The following is a 23,613-nucleotide window of genomic DNA, read 5'->3' on the forward strand; positions in this document are numbered from 1 at the left end:
ATAGAATATGACACACTTTTACGTCACCATATGCATGCCGATTTCCCCCAAAAAATGCTTGTATAAACGCGGAAAAAAAGTGATAATGCAACGGGACTTTTGCGTTTTCTCTTCAGATCGTTTCTGTCTAAACGTAGCCTTATGCTGAGTTCAGACTGCATGATTTTCAAACTAGTTGGGTCACCTGTGGTTTCACACTGCGTGATTATCTGGGGAAGTGTTCAGTCACTGCTGTTTCAGACTGCATGATGGATTGGCGACAGAAGTTTTCATACTGCATGACTTTACTGTAAGAAGAATCGCCGATTACTTTGTCCCGCTCCGCAAACTACATCTCACAACCAAACATACGCGAAAAGTGACGCGAAGGAAACAACGCGAGGTCACGTGTGCAAGACCGGAGTTCTCACGTGAGACTGGGATTATTATTAAAAATAGTAGCTCGCAAGAAGCTTACCATACAAATTGCATCTGCGCTCATTTGCAGCAGAAAGAAGAAGAAATAAAGATTATAAAGGAGGAAATGTTTTGAGAGACTCCACCCCGAACTTCCAGCGAAGTTCGGGGTGCCAAATATCTCACAGGTGTCGGGACTCGTTGACGAATCTCTCAGAACGCGTTTTTTATAATTCACACTGTGTGATTGTGACTCGCGTGCACGAGCATCAATTTGCCTGTGATTTCGGGCATTTGTCTGCGATTTCTCAAAACCTGTCGGCGAGTCAAATCGTGCAGTCTGAACTCGGCATTAGTGGGTTAACATGTGCATTATAAGGAACCAATCACACCAAATGTGTTTTAAACACCTGGAAATGAACCACACATTTTTTTTGTTAACTTTAAATAAGGGTAGTGGGGCATGGCTTTTTATATTGCTAGGCAACCACTGAGGCAGTTGTCCTATTTTAAAGCAAGTAACCCCAGGGTGCAGCCTGGACAATGGTGTGGGGTGACGCTTTGAACATATTTGTTCATCTTAATCATAAACCAATAACCAGTGAGCTGGGCGACACGTGTCGCTCCACCCAACATGTCGCCCTGCCCCATTGTCCAGGCTGCACTTTGGGGTTCTTGCGAGAAGCAGCCAAAACGCATGTAACGCTCACTGCCCATAGAAAACCATTCAAAAAAGGCGCCTGCCACTGCCATAAACACGTTCTGTGTGATTGGTCCCTAACATTCTATGGCATATAAATATTGTTAAATTAACATTAGATAATAGTACCAGAACTAACTGCATTATTAAGTGAAAACTATCCTGAGACGAGACATTTCAGATTTTGTATCTACCCAATATCCACTTTTGGCCTTTTCTGATTCAATGTCAATCTCTGGAACATTCTCTCTCTTTCTCTGTATCTGTTCCAGCTGGCTCACTGTAAGTACAGGATGATGCTAAAATGCTTTATTCAGCATCTCTAGGGTAATGGTGTGACCTGGACATTGTAATATGCCCCAAGGCAAAGAGCCAGTGCAGAAAAAGGTTGACATTTCCAATATGCTACTCCCTTTGGGAGAGGAAAAGTGAAAAAGAGAAAAAACTAGAGAAAGGTGGAATTGTAGGAAGGATGTACTCTAGCAGATAATATGATTTTTTTGAAACTGAGTTATTGTTTATATGGTCTCCATCTCATACTGGTAATGTTAATATACTCACTCCATTTAAAGCTCCATGGCAACATCTCCTTTTTGTCTCTTCTCCACATTCTCTGCCATTGTTTTTGGAGGTGTGAAAAGCTGTGACGTGGAAATCAGAAATAACTACACATTCTGGAGTAGCTTTTTTGTTCCTTAGCAACCTCTTTTAAGTCGGCTCTAGAAACTCTAACGATGACGTTTAGCATTAGATATGATGGGGGCGTAGATTATGCAGTTATGATCCTCTGAATTGAGCACATCGATGTATGAAGGTGGTCAAATTAGCCCCTTACAAGTTAAGGAACCCATTAGAATACACAAACCTACTTATCAAGATATCTTTTTGGTACCCTAAATAGATGACAATGTTCTTGGATCGCAAAATCACGATACTCATTTACCCGTGTCTGTTTTTATTACAAGCACGCCTAACACTGATTTACGGCTTACTTCTGAGGTTCCTCCTATGACGTGTTAGCAACCTCCCCCGTCATTTTATGTACTATCCTGCAGACTGTGGATTTTCTAAGGGGATTTGCTCGCAAAAATCGTGCTAGGCTTGTGCAATGAGTACTTATATAACTGTCTGTGATGCCTGGAGAAATTCTTTTGACAGTTTTTAGTCTTTTGCACTCTAGACTGTATGGCACATCCAGAAGTTAATTTGTAGAGTTATTTATAAACATTGCGCCAGATGTTTCACTTAAATCCTTTATAAAACATAAATACACCCTTCTTTAATGAGAGATCATTCCTTATTCTTCTTATCACTAGGTCTGTGCAAAAATATCTATACAGCTAACTATCGTGATACTTTTTTCCATGATAGTATATCGAAATTTCAATCTCTACTATCAATATTAAAAAAAAACTAATAATAATCCCTCTGTGTGCGTCAAACAACTCCTCCACCGCTGCTGTAGTTATTGCTGTCCAGTTGTCTGTTATATACGGCCAATGTCTCAGAAGTTAGCGTGAGTGAAAAAATGGCAAAAAATTTAAAAACACCTGCAGCTTTCGCGTGGACGCACTTTGGCTTTAAAAAAAAATCTGCTCTGTTTTTTTTTTACATTTTTGATAAAAAAAGAAAAAGCATTGCCATGTATCGCAGCATGCAGCGTAATGTACCGTATCGTATCGTGACACATTGTATCATGGCACATGTATCGTGATATGTATCGTGAAGTCCTTGCCAATACCCAGCCCTACTTGTCACAGTAACATTTGTAACAAATGAGACATTTATAACCCTCCACTGCGGTAACTGTTGAAAGATGGATGACTTGAAGCTTTACTCCCATTGTTAGTTGCTCCCAAAAGTGGCTTATCATTTACATAAATGTTTTTCAACTTTTTCCTTTCGCTTGTTGGGATTTAACGCTTTGTGTCACTTGTAATGTGAACGAGGCATTACCCTTTTTTACTTAAACAAAAATATTTGTAATTTTTAACACTTAACCAAAGGGATACCCTTAACTTGTAAATGTGGGTGGGCTGCTATGAAGGCTTGATCTCATATGTACGATGGCAGACGGACGGTCTGTGTTTGAACACAACAAACAGACTTCCAGAATTATGCTCACATGTTCAATTTAAAACCGACCGTGAGCCAAAGCAGCATTTAATAAGCATCTGGGCTTTTTGGCTCAGGCGGCTTTAGTCCAACCTGAGAAGAATCCCGCATCATATTGAATGAGGATCATGCTGTTACTGTACCACAGATAGCAGAGATCACTTTAAAAAAAAAACACTACATATCTGTAAAAAACTGTACGATTTTTTCTAACTCAAATGATTGTGTTAACAGCACAAAGTCCATTGGTTTAATTCCCAGGAAACACGCATACAAAATGTATGCCATGAATGAAGTGTAAATCACTTTGGATGAAGCATCTACTAAATGCATAAATGTAAACATTTAGCTTAACACAATAAAACATATTTAACATTAACCAAATGTGCACTCAGAAATAAAGGTACAAAAGTTGTCACTGGGACAGTACCCTTTCAAAACGGTACACCTTTGTACGCAAAGAGTGCATATTAGTACTTCAAAGGTACATATTGGTAGTTCCAAGACACATATTTGTACCAAAATGTTACACATTAGGACCTTTTTAAAGGGTACTGCCCAAGTGACAGCTTTTGTACCTTTATTTCTGACAGTGTGGCATCAGCCAAAAAAAAAAGGAAATCATGATAAAAAGATGACTTGAAATGTGAGTTACAAAATCAGTATAGATATCACGCTGCAATAAACGTACATTAACACAGGAAATATTAGATTTATATAATATAAAACAATACAAAATCTTGTAATTGACTCTAAAGGTCCATGCTAAAGACCACGTTAATGCAGCATTTCCGCAAATTGGAGAGTTTATGAATATTTTTCTAGAATTGGCCAGCTCTGATTGCAAAGAGTGGGTTTAAGAGGCATTAGTGTGTGATTGAGTTCACCCCATGCACTGGTTAAATATTTCTCTGCCCTGTTCAATTTGCTGAACACACAATTTGCGTGCAATTAGCGAGGCCGTCACCGCACAGCAACTTGAATCTAACAAGTCACCACTTACAATAAAACATAAAACTCTTTCAATATTATGCAAGTGCCATTAATGTAAATATTAACAAACCAAAATGGCTGCCAGGTCATTCTAAGCAAAGATGAATATCTTAACTTCTTTACATATAGGGCCTTATAACAAAGTAGTTAATAAGTCAGAACTATAGTAATCACAAGTTACATACACATGAATCAACAAAGCCAATCACACCAAATGCGTTAATGGGAGTTGCATGCGCCTTTTTGTATGATTTTCTATAGGCAGTGAGCGTTATGCGCAGTGTTTATGCGTGCTAAACGCCTAGCGTTTTTTGCCGCCTGCTGCAGCACCCGTTTTTGAAGGAGCGTTAAAAAGCGAAAAGACATCAATCGTCATCTGCGTCTTTCCATTTTCCAAACGAATAAGGGAAAGGCAGGCCTTTGTGGCAGGCCAGTAGTGGTAATTTGGAACAACCGGACTGCACTTACTCTCCCCTGCATGTTTGTGCACCTCTCACCCTCGATCAAGGTCAGAGCAAACGCCCTATTTTTAAAGTTTCTGCTAATATGACAGTAAAAGTGCGCTCATGCTTCAATATTTTATTTACAAGACAGCTGACTTGGTGGTTGCTCGCAATATAAAAAGCGCGCCTTGCGTTTACAAGCGTTTTAAATGTGTTTGGTGTTATTGGCCCCTTAATGGATAGTTCATCCAAAAATGAAATTTTGTCATCATTTTCTCATCCTCAAGTTGTTCTAAAAGATATTTTGAAGAATGTTTGTAACCAAACATCTGGGGCACCATTGTAGAAAAAAGTTATAATACCATGGAAGTGAATGGTGCCCCAAATCACTTTGGTTAATAACATTTTTCAAAATATCTTTATTTGTGTTCAGCAGAACAAATACATTTGTAAAAGTTTGGAGTAAATAATGACCACATTTTTCTGTGAACTTTCCCCTAACCCTGGTAAGTCTCAATTTTCAATTATAATACAATTTAAAAACACAGATGTTTGAAATGGTTTGTTCATGTGATGATGTAAAGCAACTCTTTGGTAGATGACAAACCAGTGGTGGCTTGTGAGTGCTCATACGAGGGGCGCTAATTCAAAATAAGTGTTCGGAGTGTCATGTGTGTTGCTTGCGTTTTCAAAATATGTGTTTGTTGCGTCATGTGAATCATGTGCATCACGTGTTTTGTCAAAATAAGTGTCTGCTGCATATGCGTCAAAACCGTTTATGATAAAAGAGACGCTCACGTTCACAAAATAAATGGAAGACACTCCCTTAACAGTAGACTCTGAATACGCATGAGATTATGTAAGTATCTGGCAAGCGCGAGTGTCACTTTTATCATAAACCCTTTAGACGCGTCTGCAGCAGGCACTTATTTTGACAAAACTAAAATCTCTCAGTGCGCAGAACACATATTTCGAAAAAAGAAACCACACATATGACAAGCTACATACATGTTGTAAAGAACTTCCATCGAGCGCCTTCGAAAATAAAAGTCACCGGCCGCCACTGTGGCAGACCACTAGTCCTCCTTAGTTATTTCTTCTTTAATGCTGTATTTCAGTAGACGTAAAGCAGCAGATTTTTTAAAGAAATTGTTTACTCCATACAGTGACATTTACTGTGAATGGTTGTTGTGACAGTGTGGTTGGCTGTGTTTGTTTGCGTTGCTATCATATTGCTATAGAACTGTTTTTTGTGACAACTGTGAAACTCATTTTGCAAGAAAATATATCTACAATACAATAATCTTGATTCCTTATGAAGGTCTTCATAGATGTTCTGGTTTAATTGGTTTGATCCTCAAATATAGTAAGAAAATGCAGTCTATGAATAAATAAAAAAGCACAGACCTAATCCCAGAGCTGCCACATGCGTAGCATTAAATAAAAAGATTTAGATGACAGAATTCCTACCTAAAATTCTCAAAACCCTTTCGTCTGCACAAATCCGGTTATTTTTCATCGGTTATGCCATTTTGAATATTTTACACAAACCAAATGTTACTTTGTATTAACGTGATGCTACTCTGACAGTGCCAGGAACCCGCAAGGATGTGCATGACTCACTGCAGATCTTTGCTCAATTTGAGAAAAATCCTGCCCTAGATATTTCATGCAGTTCAACAACAGATTAAGATGCACTTGCTTTGATCCCTCTAATGCAACATCCAGAAATATTTGAGCTTTGCCACTGTGTCTAAAACGATTAGGTCGGCATAGGTCAGCTTGCTGCATGGGTCTGCTATTTCTATTTCGCCTCCCTGGATAAGTGGTAAGGCCATTTGAATCTATATAAGAGAGGACCTATACACAGATATATAAGGTCCTAACACATTTTCCAGATATATCAGCAGATGAGTTGGATGCAAGACATGTTTCTACACATCAAAATGCATGCGATGACTCTCAGCTGAGGAAATCAATGATGGAGACTGCAGTAAAATATGTTCCTTAAAGCAAACAAACCTAGTGTTAGGATGCAATGTCCTGTCTTTATTAGTTTGCATTGGACATGAATGCAAATTTGATTTGAATTGATTCAGTTGTGTCTGTGACAAACAGGAGTCTACAGTGGAGCTGGGATGATGGGCAGCTCTGAAGATCAATGCAAGCATTTGACATCAAAGCCCGTACAGGCTGTTGGCATTCATCGTGACCAACTCAGCACAGCAGTCATAGTGCAATGAAGGAGATAAATAACTAGTCACGTGAGTCGAGTGTGAGGTCTTAATCCTCATGTTATTTTTAGATGTAAAACTTTAATAACGTCCTTTATAATCTTTCCTAGTCTCTTAAAATACCAATACAACAAACCTAATTGGAATCAAAGTATGTGTGCTTTATGATTTATAAGCCCCGTCTGAATAATCAGCAACACTGGGCATTGTGTAATTGCCACGGGGATGGGAATAGGCCACTCTATTAGTCTTCATTTCATTTAAGTGGCATTTATTGCGTGTGTGACTCAGGATAAATTCCATCCCGTCTTGTTTTCGCTTTCATATGCCGATAGTCAAGGTGCCACTCACGTTTATTTGGCTTGAGAATTCTTATTTGTGGGCATGCATTGGAGTGCATTGTCTCTGATGTCTAGGCAGATTGTGGTGGACTCCTGCCTTCCCATGGGTAATCTGCAGTTTGTTTGTTTTTCTCCTTGCAGAGGTCTGGCTGAAACGTGTGACCACTGCTTTCAGCTGCTTCCTTTAAACGGCACAAACAGAGTATCATGGGGAAACCCATTTGAGGGTGATGAGAACGTGTCATCTAATGCAGGTGTTTTTAAACTTTGTATTGCCATGAAGTCCTATAATGATCCTATGTAAAGGAGCCATCTCGAAAGACGCTATATAGTTATATAGGAAGAAGACTAAACATGTTATTAAAGACATACTATGCAGTTATTTTACCTTAATATAACAGCTTCAAAGTTATTTCGGTGGTAAACAAAGTCATAGTAGGGCGAATCATCCTCCTGTTGAAGCTCGGGGAGGATGCCGCTAGCAAAACCAGCAATGCAAGCTTGAGAGAACCGCCCCTGACAAATCTTGCGAGAATCACGACTTGCTTTACGGCAACGACGTCACACACGTTAGGCTTGTTCGACTTCGTGCGGCACTGCCATAGATATGTACACTACATGTACACCGAACTTGTTTCAATCTACTAGTCAATTCAATCTACTATTTTATGTTTTTATTTATTATTTATTGACATAATTAATTAATTAATTATGTCAATTAATTAATTAATTGTATTTTGCAATCAAATGAATAGTGCTCTCTAGCACCTCGCTTTTCCAAATGCGTGTTGCAACTACGGTAGCCGTTATGTAATCACTGATCTTTGTGTCCGTTTCAGCTGGTTCACGTGTTCTGAATGAAGAACAGCAATATAAATATCCCTTTAGACATTTCCTGGAATAGTGTTTGGTATGCTACTTCTTCTGCGGCACAAATGGCGTTTCTACACGAGAGCGTCCTCTGGCTTTTGGATGTGGAGGCATTTCACATTCATTAGTTTATCAGTATGGCGTAACGACATGGAAGCCTTCTAGGACTTACCCGTTCAATGTAAGTAAAGAGAAGAAATTCTAAGCTTACAAAGAAAAGTCAGATCACTGGCAGAGGTCATTTGACACCAACGGGGACATATTTATGAATAAAGAAATTGATTTTGATTAATAAAACACTTAAAACCCTTCTTACTGTTCTTTTAAAGTAACATAAAATATATATGCTGATTTGAAATATTTTTTAGCTGCCATTGTACCTTTGAGATACTAATGGAAAGCATTCCCAAAGCATCAGTCTGTCTCTTCTGAGATCAGAATGTGATGACAGTAAAGCAAACAAGCTCAGTGGTTTGTAGCTTGCATTAAAAAAAGTCCAGCCTCTGCCTGACCTCTCATGTTAAAGGGCATGAGAAAGAGCATGTAAAGGTAGATCAGCTGACCTGAAGTCAGCAGCATGATAGAGCAAACGTGAGACCTTTGAACGCTCTTGTATGCCCCTCACTGGCTCCACTTCACTGACAGACAGAGGAATAATCATCACATGGCTCTGTTACCATGGAGAAACTGCCATGGAAAGTGATACTGTTAGCATCTGTCTGAACAGCCATGTTAGGTTTCTGTTCTAATTATAAAGAGATGTAAAACGTGTCTGTGACAAGAACAGCATCACTGCTCTATTGTATGATAACACGAGATCGAGTGAAAAAAGAAAGTGTGATGAACATAATTAAAATATGAAGCAGACCTCCCAGTCTCCGTACTGTGCAAAATTAACTTTTTGCCACACTGGCGGGTAGAGATTTAAGTGTGTATGAATATCTCAGACTAGACATAAAACTCTATTTAAAATTATTTGAATGAATAATAAAGCTATTTCTTTTCGTTTGTAAAGTTTTAAATATTTTATTTTTACATCGATTACCCTCAGAAGACCTTTATTAACACCCTGGAGCCATGTGGTTACATCTGTGAAAGATGGATGCACTTTTTGGGGCTTGAAAGTAAGAAGTTGTTCCCTGATCCCTGTTTACTATCGTTATAAAGCTTGGAAAAGCGAGAACATTTTTAATATATCTTTGATTGTGTTTATCTGAAACAAGATCTATCTCGGAATGCTTAATGGTGATCATGGAGTTATTTGGGGTATTATTGCTTTAATATCTATAGTCTTTGTTTACACCCACTGTTGCAGTCCAATGATATGTTTAGCCTATTATGTGGGTTAATTTTGACGTGTAGTACTGTGATATGTCTAGAAATGTGTAATGTGCTTCCTAAATAGGTCTTTCCTCCCACGTCTATAAACAGCCTGAGCACATTTGAACCTTTGTTTAGTAAATAATGTCATCTTGGTTGTACAGCGTGGCATGCTTGCAACCCCAGATGGTGTGTAAAACTACTGGGCGATCTGCCACGTGTGAAAGGCCTACCCAAGCCCCTTAATATTCCTTGGGCGTAAACCTTGATTTGTAGTATAATATAAAGCCAGAGTATAGTATGTTTTTAACATGTTCGCAAATGTACACGCACGGTCGAACGCACAGTCTTACAAAGTATAGTTTATTTGATTTGTACGTGTGCATGCGCATTGCGACAAAATGCAATGGTTCTTCTGGGCTACATACTACATTTTCCTGTACACGCATACGCGACCTACATGCGCACTCTCCTAAAGACGAAATTGCGTCATGCGTATCCGCGTATAAAGTGGACCATACTTCAGCCTTAATTCCATTATATAAAGCATTCCCAACAGTCTCCAAACATTACGGGTTTCACTAGAAATAATCCCTCATGTACTGTTAGCTGCAACATTTTATGTCTAATTCCTTATTAGCGGTCACATAAGCAGGATTAACTGCTCACCATGAAATGCATCGACAGTAAATACACCCCAGGCATGTGTCTATCTCATCTGTCAACTATTGATAAGATGGTGGTATGCAAGACTCTGCCCCTTAATTTCCCCTGAATGGTCTGACGCACTAATGTGAGTCATGTGACAAAAGCTGTGATACATCCATGACAAGGTTATTAAAAGAACAATCTGAGAATTCGGCGAGCAGAAATCGGAACGGACGAACCGGAGATGTGAAATTGCTTCTGGTGTAACCGTGGTCGTATCAGCGCGGGCGCTTCGCTGATTAGCGAATTAGAGAAGAAATGAAATAGCATAATGTGATGGATTAAAGGAGGAACATTGTGCATAGCCGGTGCTGTTAGGTGCAGGCCTTAAAAACAGCTTTATCTGGCTAGAAAATGAGGGAGACGGAGTAGTAATGGTAATATCCTATTTAAAGTGTGAAAAAGAGAGAGAGAGAGCGAGGAAAGACAGCAAAGAGAGTCCTAAAAGCATGTACAAAATGCCCCTAATGCATTCAAGTGAGAGATGATCCTCGCCTTGTTATTGAACAGAAGGCCAAGCCCGTTGCTTGCTAACAGCAAAGTAAAAGCTCCAAATATCCAAATATTACCTAGCCAAAATGCTCTTCACCTCCATTATTGGATTTCACACATCTCCAAATGATTTTGATCCATAATTGGGTGCCATATGTGTATAGAGATAAAAAAAAAACGCTAAGGGTGCCTTTGATCGTGGCGACAACTTGATTATTTTCACAGATTGATTGATTTTCTTGATTGTTCTCTATTAATGTTGATGTGCTTTGCATAACAATATGTCCGACGTTTTTAAATGAGTTTCCTGGGGCTTTGCTCTCCACATGGGAGTTCTGATTAGCGAGGGCTGGTTAAGTGGCTTGTCAATCTAACCCATCAAAAATGAGCACCCGACAAGATGCCATCTCAAAATGTATGCTTGTTCACTCTCAAAAAGAGAAAAGATGTCATCTATCCCCAGAGAAGCTATAAATAAAAAATCAAGCGCCAAGGTCGCCTGATTGATCCCAATGTTCAAGCTTGAGTTTATTTCCCATAATTCATCTATGCTCTACGCAGTGTTGTTTTTCATGATGATACAACTATCCAAAGCCAAATCTAGGATAAACAAATACACCCTTCGGCCTCTGTAAAAATTGCATTTAAAATCTAAACCATGCATATTTTGAATATCTTCCTTCCATATCGTTCCACCATATTGATTTACTATAATAGCAGAGAGGGACAAAAAGCACTAACCTACCAAACCCGTTTCCACAACGCGTTTTCATTCAGAACATGTGAACCAATAGCAACGGACAAGGAGATCAGTGATTACATAATGGCTACCGTAGTTGCAACACGCATTTGGAATGTTCGTTTTAATGCAAAATACAATTTCACCACTAGATGGGGTAAATCCTACTTATTGCCCCTTTAAAGGTCCAGTTAGGGTCTTTTATATGACACAATAAAACGTTAGAGCTGCACGCTTTTGTATAAAATTCTCTTACGATTCTCAAGAACTTTGTTAATTTTAAAGATGTACAACCCCTGAACATTAGTTTAACCTGATAAGGAATACTGTGCCGTACACGGTACACCCCCTCCCTTGCACGTGAGGCTGCATTACGTCATTGTAACTTTGAAGCATTAAATCTTCAAATATACGGTCATGCGGCACATCGTTGTAAAGCTTAGACTTTCGGGATTCCATTAAGTGCACACACAAAGTATATGATTTTTAGCAGTCATAAAACTGTAATCTAGTTGTTAGTTACCTGAACCGGGCGGCGCCGATTTAGGATATTTACTTAACTTCAAAATCTTCCCTTTATCCGCTTCGGTGAAATTGTCCAAAGCAAATTGTTCATAAATCCCCAAAAGTCCAAGGAAATGGAATATCCAAACCTTTTAATCCAAAACGATTTGTTTATCTCACAATCTTGACGTTTCTGACCGAATTACGACATAAATAGTGCATACAATTAGTTCACTAACAGACATTCGTTCGAATCGCATTTTTCATTCACGATTTATAATGAATATATTCGGATGTCACGTTTATTGTGCAACGTCTGAGGAACAAATACGCCCCCTTGTGGAATTTCAGCCGTTCCATAAGAGGCTACCATTAGTTTTTACAGGTGCAAAGAATTATGCTTCTGAAAGTTTCAGATAAGTGTACATAATCTTTAAATTCAGTTAATGTTAATTGTAGAGTTATTATGTATTCATTTAATTTAAAGAAAAAAATTTAATATAAATTTTAAGTAGACATGGATTAACATTACTTTATGGTAATGAGCTATGACGTGGTTCGGCGGCAACCAAATGCAAGGCGGAGACATTCTGCAAAAACCTCCGCTTGAGAGGATTCCAGCGAAGGCATTCGAGTGTTTTTTGACGCTTTCGCTGGCGGCGTGAACGTCCGTCGGGTGACTAAATCTACATGCACGCTTAATCTTCACGCCCACTACACATGAGCCTAATAAAGGAAAACGTAATGTAAGTGGTCAAGTGCAAAGACAGCAAGTGTGGTTATTTAAACACAGCCAATGTTTCCCCCTGGGCTAAAAACTCTTTCAGAAGGGATAAGATCCGGAAAAAGATCCTCTTTTTGGTACTAAAACAACGTCAAAGTTCTTGTCGGACGTACCTGCTCATTGCTTTGCCTCACTTTAGTTTCTGTTTCTTTCTGTCTAACTTCTCGGCGAAAGCATCCGCTGTACCAGTGGAGCGAGCACGAGCACATCAGGCTTGCACAATAATAAATTTGACGGCAAGAGATCATTGCGGCCGCTGTGAGAGAACTGACGAGACTGTGTCTTTCCTCCTTAAAAATATAATTACCTGAATCGTCGACTTTCTGTTACATAAAATGACATCCTAACCCAACTCTAACCCTAACGACAGGCGACAATTGTTTCAAAATCCAGAAAAAAATCGTATAAACCAATAGTTAAAGTGACATCCTAAACCCAAACCCCAAATCTATTTAAAAATAGCAAAAACTGTTGAGTAACCAAAACGTGAAAACGTGAAACTGACACGAAAAAGAAAGTCTGTGGTACGGACATGGAAAAAAGCGGAGTTTCGTGACAATGACACGAATAAATGAGCAAAATATACGGTGACTATACCACAGAACTTTGTTGGTTGCAAACAAGGCGGCGCAGTGACACAACTTCCTTAAAAAGACTTTGGTAAGGTTTAGTGTTCATGGTTCACCTCTGCTTTCCCATTCACCCCTGGATGGCCTTTCTGACAAATCCGGCCAGGCTCTTTGCATTTTTCATCAGCATGTGTGGAGCTCTGCAGTTTTAATGGCGAGAGACCGGTACGATTATCTCTCGAGGAAATCGAAGTGGATTAGGGCAGAAGGGGAATTGTGCGTAATGCACTTCTATCAAAAAACAAACAGAGGCAGAGATACGGAGACGGCAAGGAAAGGGGTGGGATTTGGAGGTGACTTCTCACGACACACTGTACGGCTCAGGGGGTGGGATTATGAAGCAATTAGCCGCACTGCCGGTGATTAATACTGTGCCTAATAGGATGAGGCTGAACAACCGGATGGAGAAAGGGAGGTACCGAATTCAAGAAACCCGGACGGAGGCGAACCGAGTGCATCAATCATAAATGACAGCTGAGACAGGATCCAGGAGCTCCATTTGTCAAGAGAGACAAACACGCAGCTCAGCAAAGTAGCAGTACAAGCATTAATTACTTGTTTCTCTAGACAACCCTGACACGTCTGACTGAAAACCGAAGTCAGATACTAAACTGTGAAGTCCAACTTAACTTTAGTCCAACTGGAAATCCTCAGCTTCTTTATATTGCAAAAAAGGTGCTGCTTCTCCCCTCCTCGTTTACTGTTATCTATCCCAAAATCATACACTGTTTTTAATAAGACAATCATCTTTATTGCCTTTATTATACCTTTAGTAAGACAATAACACCAACTTTATTGTTCATAATGAATGTACGGTTATTAATTATGTAAAATGTATAATAGAAATTATGACCTAACTGTGGTCTTAGCTTGGTTGTGGGTGGGGTTGAATCATTAAAAACCTAAAATGAAACAATTTTGTTAGCATTGCTACTTTAAAGGGACATTTTTTTAAAAAATATGCTCATTTTCCAGCCCCACTAGAGTAAAACATTTGATTTTTTACGTTTTGGAATCCATTCATTTGATCTCCGGGTCTGGCGCTACCACTTAGCATAGCTTAGCATAATCCATTGAATCTGATTAGACCACTAGCATTACGTTCAAAAATAACCAAAGAGATTAGATTTTTTTTTCCTATTTAAAACTTGACTCGCAATAATATTGCTCAATGCGCGAAAATAGTCCTCCGCTATTGAAAGTTACCAAGGGGACTACATTCGGCTGCTGCGTAATATCATTGCGCCTCCTGCAGCCATGGTACGGCAGCATAGTCCTGGGTTATTACGCAAGAATGAGAGTATAGTTCCTAGCCATATCTGCCTAGAAAATCACAACTTTTAATTTTCTGTCGGTCTAGTACACAATGGGGCTGTTTACACTTGTTTTCTGGTTTTCATCGATCGGATCACAAGTGGACGAGAGAGACACATTACGTTTACACCTGGTATTTAAATCCGTCTCTTTTGTCCACTTTCGACCGCTTCTGTACTGAATACTATGAGGGGGTGGTCTGTGAGACGGTGGGCGAGTCTCTCTGCTGTCATTCAATCCTGAGCGGGAGTAATTATGAGTTTATATGGACGCAAACTAATATTATGTCGGAGTGCACTGTTTGTTTAGCAAGTAAACATGCTGCACAGTGTTTTGTACATGAGTATGTAAGAGCTTTCTTTGAATTTTCAGCGCAATTGATGAAATAGGATCGCGCAACTTTCACACGCTTTCAAAACGAAACTACGGAGATCAGCCGCTTAGTTTTATCAATGAAAGGCTAAAAATAGCGCTGTTCACCGAATGTTCACGCCAGTCAAAAAAGACGTAAAACTTGTGTTTAATACCTCAGATTAGATAAATGGGCGGAGAGAAGGCGGTCGCATGTGGCTGTTCGAACGCATTCAACCACATGTGCATTCCACAACTCCAAAGCGATCCGATCGAAAGTGGTTTCGACTACCTCTGAATGTGGTCGAAAGTGGACGAGCTCAAAACGTTTTGAACACCGTTTACACCTGGCATTAACGTCGTCCACTTGTGATCCGATCAATGAAAACACATGTTAATGCCAAGTGTAAACAGCCTCAATGTAACTAAAGAAGAGTTAGAAATAGGAAAAATATTGAAACTCTTTGGTTATTTTTTAGCACAATGCTAATGGTCTAATCAGATTCAATGGATTGTGCTAAGCTATGCTAAAAGTGGTACCACCAGAGATCAGCTGAATGGATTCCAAAACAGTAAAAATCAAATATTTAACTCTAGGGAAGCTGGACAATGAGGCTATTTTCAAAAAGAAAGTGGAGTGTCCCTTTAACAACTTATCATTTGAATAGTAGAGCCACCCTCCTGCTTACCAATACTGCCGCTGTACTATAAGAGTAAGAGTCATTTTTGTTGTCTTTATGAATGCAAATTAGTTAGGAAGTAAGATGACAACATTTTAAACATTGTATTGTTAGCAACTGAACTGCGATTTGTGATTTATGCTAAACATTTATCAACTGTGATACTGTGCTGTATATTATAAACAAGGTGTGCGGTATATAATAGCCTCATCATAAATTCCAGGAAAACCACTGTTCTTGCTGTTCGCCGAATGACATATCTACCATTGCATAGTTTATCTCCAGTGTACTGCCGAATATAAACGACAAAACATTATGCTGATAAGATTCTTAAGAACAAAAAGCTCAGTACCTACGGGCCGCGCAGCTGTATCGTCCTTTCTTCTCTGGTTCTTCCTTTGTGCTCACTGGAAAGAGAGGAGAAAAGATCACATTAGCACAACAGTGGCTCAGACTGACTATAGAGATGGCCATCTTCACCACACATTCACCCAAGCCTCAGGGCAGCATAGTAAACTATTCAGGGGTCCAAGAGACCCATGCTGCTATTTACTTTCAATAAATATAAGAGCAGGATGCAACTATTTAGGGTGATATCTGGAAAATTCACTAGCAATATTATGGATAAATTTGTTTTAACACTGCATAAAAGTTGTGTTTTAACACTTGTGTGTTAACAGGCGGCATAAATGTATGTACACAGTTTAACAATTGCATAAGACAGTGGATCAAATGATGACTGATGATCTAAAGCTTGCACCAGCATTGCTTCCCTATTGACTTGTATAAGATGTTTATTGATTGAAAAATTTAGATCTCAAGTGTTAAACCACTGTAGACTTTCTGTAGCACATCAGATTTAGACTTTGTAAACAATATATATTAACTGCCGCTGTTCTGTGAGCGGGACACCTATGTTTACTTCAATATTTTGCATGTAAATTTGAACCTATCAAGAAAAAACTATATATATCATTGGAAAGATCTAAGAATGTTTTTCCGTATTTCAATTTTTTTTTCAGTAATAATAATGCAGTGACAGTAATTTATTAATTTGTGACAAGAGTATGCAGCAAACCGTTGACACCTAGTGGCCGTTGTGGGTAAAACCACTAAAAGTGTAATGCTGGTTTCAGACCAGCCGCGGTAGAGGCATCAAGCGCGAGTGATTTCAATGTTAAGTCAATGTAAAGACGCATGTCTGGAGGTCTCGCGGTGCGAATGAGGCGTTTAACGTGGCACAGTAGACGCGATTCCGCCTCATTCACGTGTCTAGTCAAAGCGAATTGAGTGTTGCCACGGGTTCAAAAATGTGAACTTGGCAGAAAAGCGTGCCGCGTTAACCAATCAGTAGCTTGCTCTAGTAGTGACGTGATTACAGGAAGCGAGCGGAGTTAAAAAATGTGAACTTGGCAGAAAAGCGTGCCGCGTTAACCAATCAGTAGCTTGCTCTAGTAGTGACGTGATTACAGGAAGTGAGCGGAGACGCAGAAGCCCCTCCATGATGCGAATTTCCGTGTGAATGTCTCGATGACTAGAATTTCACGCGCGGCTTTCACATGTGAATGAAGCAAGTAAACTCAAAGGGGTGGTTTCCCAGACAGGGATTACACTAGTCCCAGACTTAAACACTTTTAAGAGCTCTCCAAACTGAAAACAACTTGCACTTACATATCTTAAAATACACCAGGGCCCTTTGTTTTACCTCAAAATGCACACAGGTAATGTTTTTAGTAAGGCATGTTTGTTAAAACTAGTTATATTTCCTAATTTAACTAAGGCCCAGTCCTGGATTAAGCTAATCCTGGTCCGGGAAACCGCCCCAAAATGTTCAAGCCGCAAACTAGACGCGGTAGGCGCGAATTTGACGCCTCAAACGCACCTGGTGTTAACCCAGACTGACACAAACCTCATTTTTTGATGATCATTTTATTTATAAAATATATATTTTATATGTTTTCATTTCTATAAATTACAATAAACTGCTATTACAATTTTTTTACCTCCAGACACAAACACTTTAAAGTGTCTTCTTTAAAAAAGACCAAGATTAGGTTTAGATGAAAAAATGCCAGAGTTATATTCATTTAAAGGTGTACATCACCTTTTACACCCCCCCCCCCCCCACTCAAAAAGGGCTGTGCCAGTTTAGGGGTTAAGTAAGATTAACTGGCAAAACAAAATAATACAGTATTAAAGGTGGAGTGCACAATGTTTGAAAGCCAATGTTGATATTTGAAATCCCCTAAACATACACGCCCCTACCCCAATAGAATCTGGACCTTCTTTTGATAGACCTGCCCCACACATACGCAACCCCGGCAAGGATGTCGTTTAGTAGACACGCCCCTTACTGCTGATTGGCTACAAGTGTGTTTTGGTAGTCGGCCAGACTCCCTTTTCCAAAGTGTTTTTCAAACATTGTGCACTCTGCCTTTAAAGAAAGGACAAAACTGACATTGCATCATTTTAAAATTTGGGGTACATTTAGAGTAAATTGTACAACTTTGTTTTGTCAAAAACAAACAACTACATATTTTTTTAAGTAAGTATGTGAGACACAGGCCTAATGCAAATTATATATGCAATCCATATTCACTGGCATAATTCTCATTAGACCTGTGGATCACATACTTACTGTATATACTCTGAACATTCAATTAAATATGTTTTGAATAACAGCTTTAAAGTAGCCTGAAGGCACAGCTGTAGTTTAAGTTCATTAATTAGCACAGCTCTAAATAAAACAGACTGAAGAATTCATTGAAGAACTGAATTACAATGTTTGAATGTCCACACGAAGACCTGTGCTGAGAAAGTCAACTTAAATTAAATATGAAGAAGTAGGTTTGAGCTCTTGAGATTTAATGGCAATTTAATATTCTGTTAATTAGAAATTGCATAGTCCTGTGTTTCAAAATTGAAACCAACCTGTAACTCTCAGGAACTAACTTTATTGGGAGAAGCATTCAAAAAACTATTTAGGCAGGATTTAAGCACTACCATGGTTACACTGAACTTGGAGAGAAAAATGATCCAACTCAAGGGAGTTTGGAGGTTTCATAACCTTTAAAACAAAAAAATTTTCCTTTCCTTTATCTTTAAAATATCATTTTATCATGAAAATAATTAGTTTTACGAACATTCTTTTTAACACACACTTTCTCCCCATCACTCTCCCTCTAGTCTGACTTTATTTCCCCCTTATTGCGGCAGATGCCACTCTTTAGTATTTAACTTCTAGAACGCATTGTAAACACACATTTTAGACAGTTTACTCTCATTTAGTATGATTTATTATACACCGCTGACCACCTACTGAAGTATTTAATTATTAAAGCAGAGCTGCACGCTTGCCAAGGCTATTAATGCCCAACTCGATCATACATAAAACAGATTGTGAAAGGTCATAATACTCCTCATTTGAAGGTTAAAGGGATTTGTTAACTCAAAAATAAAAATTTGGTAACCATCCCCCTATGATGTTTATTGTATTGCATTTATTAGTGGTACATTTATTAGTGGTATTACATTTATAAGTGTTATGCACAGAGGCATCATGTGTTTGATGGTGTGACATCGACGTCATATTTTTGCGTCGACGCTTCGACACAGCTCGTCACACGCGCGTTTGAGAACAAAACATAAAAAATGGAGGACGAAACACCAACCTCCTCGCATAATTTCCAACAAAGGCCTACAAAAAGCCCCCAAAAAAGAAAACAGCTCGCACTAAATCATCGAAGGTATGGGAATATTTCAAATTTAGTTCCAAACGTAAAGATGTTGTTATCTGCGCTATTTGCCAAATGGAGATGGCATACCACACCAGCACATCAGCGATGTTGGAGCATCTGAAACGGAGGCACCCCATTGTCACTCGTGAAGGAGACAATAAAAAGTAAGTTTTACAGTTGGCAAAATTAATTTCATGTTTGTGTAGTGTGTTGTGTAACATTAGCATGAGATATGTGCACTTCAGTGGTGGTATCTAACTATATTAGCTCTCGGTGCAGTTCGTTGCTCATGTGCGACGTTATATGTCTAATGTTAGCTAACTCAAGAGTCACGACTTGACGTTTAGTAAGCGTTAACTCATGTTTTGGTTGTTTACGAGTCAAAAACATAACAATAGACTAACGTTAGCCAGTTTATAGTATCATGATTCAGTACGCTAGTTTGCCAGTGTAACGTAAACTTACGGAGCCAGGGCTGCACATAAGCTGGTGCAGAGTGCTCATGAATGCATGGTTTTATAAGCACTGAAAACAGATAAATATTGATATGTGTAACAGTTAACCCTGGCAATTTCCATGTAACAACACAGTAGCACGTTAGCAGCTGGCTAGCCTAACCATGATGATGAAATGCATTGTTGGACATAACATTACTTTTAAAAGTCTACACGTTGGTTAAGAGTAGATTTGAAATGCCCCACTGTCATAGCTGTTCTAATATGCATTGCTTTTGTGTTTTCTCTAGGACACAGCAAAGAACCTTGCAGTCCTATCTTGGGAAAGAGACACAATGCACTACACAGAAAGCAGCAGAACTGAGCAAAAGGACTGTTTGGACTGTAAAAAGAAAACAGGAATTTTATATTGTGTTGAACTCTCAGGAATGTATATACTGTGCACTGCACAGTGTTTTTGTTTTGCACTACTCTTTTGAATTTTTTTGAACAAGAGTTATGTTGGTACTGTAAAAGAGTAAACAGACTGTATAACAATAAAATCCTTTTATTTATTTTATTTTGTGTAAAGCAGAATATTTTTTTGTCGTGCAAAACTGTTCCTTAAAGGTTGTATCTTTAAAGTATATTATTAAGAATGTTTTTGTTATTTATTCGAGATACATTATGGTTTTTATTAATCGATAAACAGAAAACTAATCGTTAGATTAATCGTCCATTTAGTCGTTAGACTAGTCGACTAATCGACAAAATAGTCGACAGATTAATCGTTTAAAAAATAATCGTTTACCCCAGCTCTAGTGTGACATCATCAAAAGGTTACATACAGTATGTTGATGTCATTACATAAGTAGTGCATGTACTGTGTAGTAATAAAATGTACTGAAGCCATGCTGCTATACTTTATAGTATACTGTATTGTGTGCAGTGGCTGCCGGTGACTTCTTTTTTGAGGGCGCTTGATACGAAGTTCGTCACAACATGTATGTAACCCGTCATGTGTGTGGTTCAAAATTTCAAATATGTGTTCTGCGCGTCGAGAGATCCCGTGTGCATCACGTGTCTTGTCAAAATAAGTACCTGCTGCATGCGTAATCAGAGTTTACTGTAAAGGGAGTCTCTTGCGTGTATTTTGTGAACTTGAGCGTCTCTTTTATCATAAACGGTTTTGGTGCGTTTGACAAAACATGTGATGCACACGGTTCACATGACGCAACAAACACATATTTTGAAAACACAAGCAACACACATGACACACTGAACACATATTTTGAATTTGTGCCCCTCGGATAAGCAGTCACGAGCCGCCACTGATTGTGTGTAACTTTTGTCTTTTACCCCTGACATAGGATGATTTAAAACTTTAAAGACCTTTCAATGAACTTTTATAAATGCAATCCAGTAAAGCTCTTATCTTTCTTAATTAAATATATTACCAGAGGATACTGTTAAAATTAAGAAAAAAATCTTATCTGTGCTTAAAAATAGGTCTTTCAGAAGGAAAAATGAACATGTAAATCTGCCTCACATGAAGTATCAATACGTTGTATTTTCTACACTATTATGTATGATTAAAACAATTTATTACGTATGTGCCTTTTTCACTAATTAAAATATTCATCCTGACCTACTTTAATATGTGGAAACAACAAAAAATAAGCTATTTCACCAAAAAATGTTCAAACACACAGACTATCATAACACTGACTCCAATTTTGAGTCATACTATTTGTTTAGCAGATGGAAGGAGTGTTCATAAAACCTATTTCATTTCGCGACACTACTTGCACAGAAATTACAATTCAGTGTTAACTTCTCTGGACATTAAGTTGCATTCGTTTCCAAGTCATGATTTCCAAACTGAAAGAAACAATCTCACTGTGATGAGGTGTCTAATTTGCCATAGAGAGCTTTGACAATACCACACTTTCTGTGTCAAAGACCTTTTGGGATCTTTTCTTTCCTTGACATTTCATATTCACCGCCCCTTGCTGATACGCCGCGTGATCTGTTCTCATGACTCAACATCCAATTTGCCTGACAAAGGCCAAAAGCTAAGGCTTTCGACGCTCATGGCGCAGGAAGCTTGAGTAGCTAAAGGCTTATGACTACATGATGACATTTTACATTGGCTAAACGCTCCTGTTGGTCCCTTAAAAACAGGAAAACCGCACGACAGCCATATTGTTGAGACTCAGACTGCACAGCCACATATTTCGCTTACGGTCTGACAGAAAGTTTTTAATTTATGGACGATCCGTGTGCCAAGGTGACCCAGTGTTCATTAGAGAGCAGTAAAAAAGTGCATTGGACAGATGGGTGGCCACCTGTTAAAAAGCAGTTTTAAACGACCAGGATGGATTTTACACAGCATTACTGTCATTCTATCATTGATACAAATTCACTTGATAATTCTTTCAAAATTTGCACTGTTTTTGGTGTGCTGCGCAATGCATAACAGCGAAGGATATGAGTTTTCCGGTTTATATCCATCTAATGATCATTACACAATGAAGCACTTTTTCCGTGACAGAAATATGGCATAGTTTTGGATAGAACAATAGGTTATTGTAATTGACACTGTGGCATCATTTGCAAGAGGCAGATGGTCCAATACAAAAGAAGCTTCATATAAACAAAACAAAGCCATTTAGACACATCCAGACAACTGCTTGATCAGGCAAAAAATAAAAACGATCATATTAGTGTAATTAAAGAGATCCTAAAATACTATGCAAAACTTTATTGCTTAAACACAGACTACACACCATGCATAAAACATAGGCCTGTCCCAAATGGCGCACTTCATGTGGACTTCGAGTCTCGTGTCCTTAAATTGCATGTGACCGCTTAGTGTACGAGTCCGTAGGGTGTCTCTTCTGTCATTTTTACGCTCCAAAGTATGCTCATCAGCGCCCCCTTTGCATCCTTAATGCGGTCTTCGGCGAAGCCTACAGCTGCAGGCTCCACACACGTTACCAACCCAGAAGTCCTTGCGAAAGAGCAATCAGACAACGGATGGGAAGAGTTCACACTGATGGGCAACTTCCATTTTCCGGCATGACGCTCGAGTCTGTCCATAAATATGACTCTGGTGCGCCCTCGTGGACTCGCGTCAAGGGTCCCTAAGGCCTGCACTACATAATGTAATTAAAGTGTGGACTGTGAGGAAGTCCACAAGTTCGGAGTGTGCCATTTGGGACAGGGCCATAAACTCTTCTTATCTTTTACTTGAATCCACATAATAACCTAGCAAACTGTTTGCTTACAACTATGCAGATGCTGTGGATGTAACAAATTGTCAGCAAAAAATATACCATGCTGTTCTTGGGGCACTACACTTTATAAAGGTCCTAATATGTAACATTAAGGTACAGATACCGTATGTATACGCAACACATTCTCACTCCCCAAGGCGTCAAAATCTGAAGCATGTTCAAACGCCTTCAGCGTCTGTATGAAGACGCGAATGGTGCCCCTATGCGTCACTATATCGACGAAATGGGAACTCCGTTGCTTTCATGCTTATCCCTCAGCGTCGGATATAGACAAAATGGAATCCCGGAAGGTGATGCCGTCACGTTATGCGACGATCGGCAGGATAATGTCGCTTCTGGACGGTAACTACTCAATTTTTTTCCAATTTTTAAACCATTGTCGCTTGGGGTTAGACTTGGGGTTTGGATGTCAGTTTAAGTACTGGTTTATTATTTTATGTCTTCTGATTTTTAAGCCATTGTTGCTTGGGGTTAGGGTTAGAGTTGCGTTTGGATGTAATTTTATGTAACAGAAAGTTGTTCTAACCTCA

General features: G+C 39.0%; 1 protein-coding gene and 1 long non-coding RNA gene across 5 annotated transcripts in view; one reads left to right on the forward strand and one right to left on the reverse strand.

Moving 5' to 3' along the window:
* syt1a (synaptotagmin Ia) overlaps positions 1 to 23,613 on the reverse strand; it is a 246,624-nt gene that overhangs the window by 142,399 nt on the left and 80,612 nt on the right. For 2 of the 4 annotated variants that reach the window (XM_073867489.1, XM_073867476.1), the window contains exon 2: positions 15,966 to 16,020. The exons of 1 other annotated variant lie outside the window; for it this stretch is intronic. The gene's annotated coding sequence lies outside the window, so the exon portion shown is untranslated. The remainder of the gene's footprint in view (positions 1 to 15,965; positions 16,021 to 23,613) is intronic. One more of the 4 variants, XM_073867482.1, reaches the window with a different exon arrangement.
* LOC141363903 (uncharacterized) lies at positions 19,219 to 20,364 on the forward strand. The gene is made up of 2 exons (XR_012369536.1): positions 19,219 to 19,514; positions 20,096 to 20,364. It is a non-coding gene; the product is annotated as an uncharacterized lncRNA (long non-coding RNA).

The sequence above is a fragment of the Misgurnus anguillicaudatus genome, chromosome 1, assembly GCF_027580225.2.
Source record: "Misgurnus anguillicaudatus chromosome 1, ASM2758022v2, whole genome shotgun sequence".
In the NCBI taxonomy this organism is placed as follows: Eukaryota; Metazoa; Chordata; class Actinopteri; order Cypriniformes; family Cobitidae; genus Misgurnus; species Misgurnus anguillicaudatus.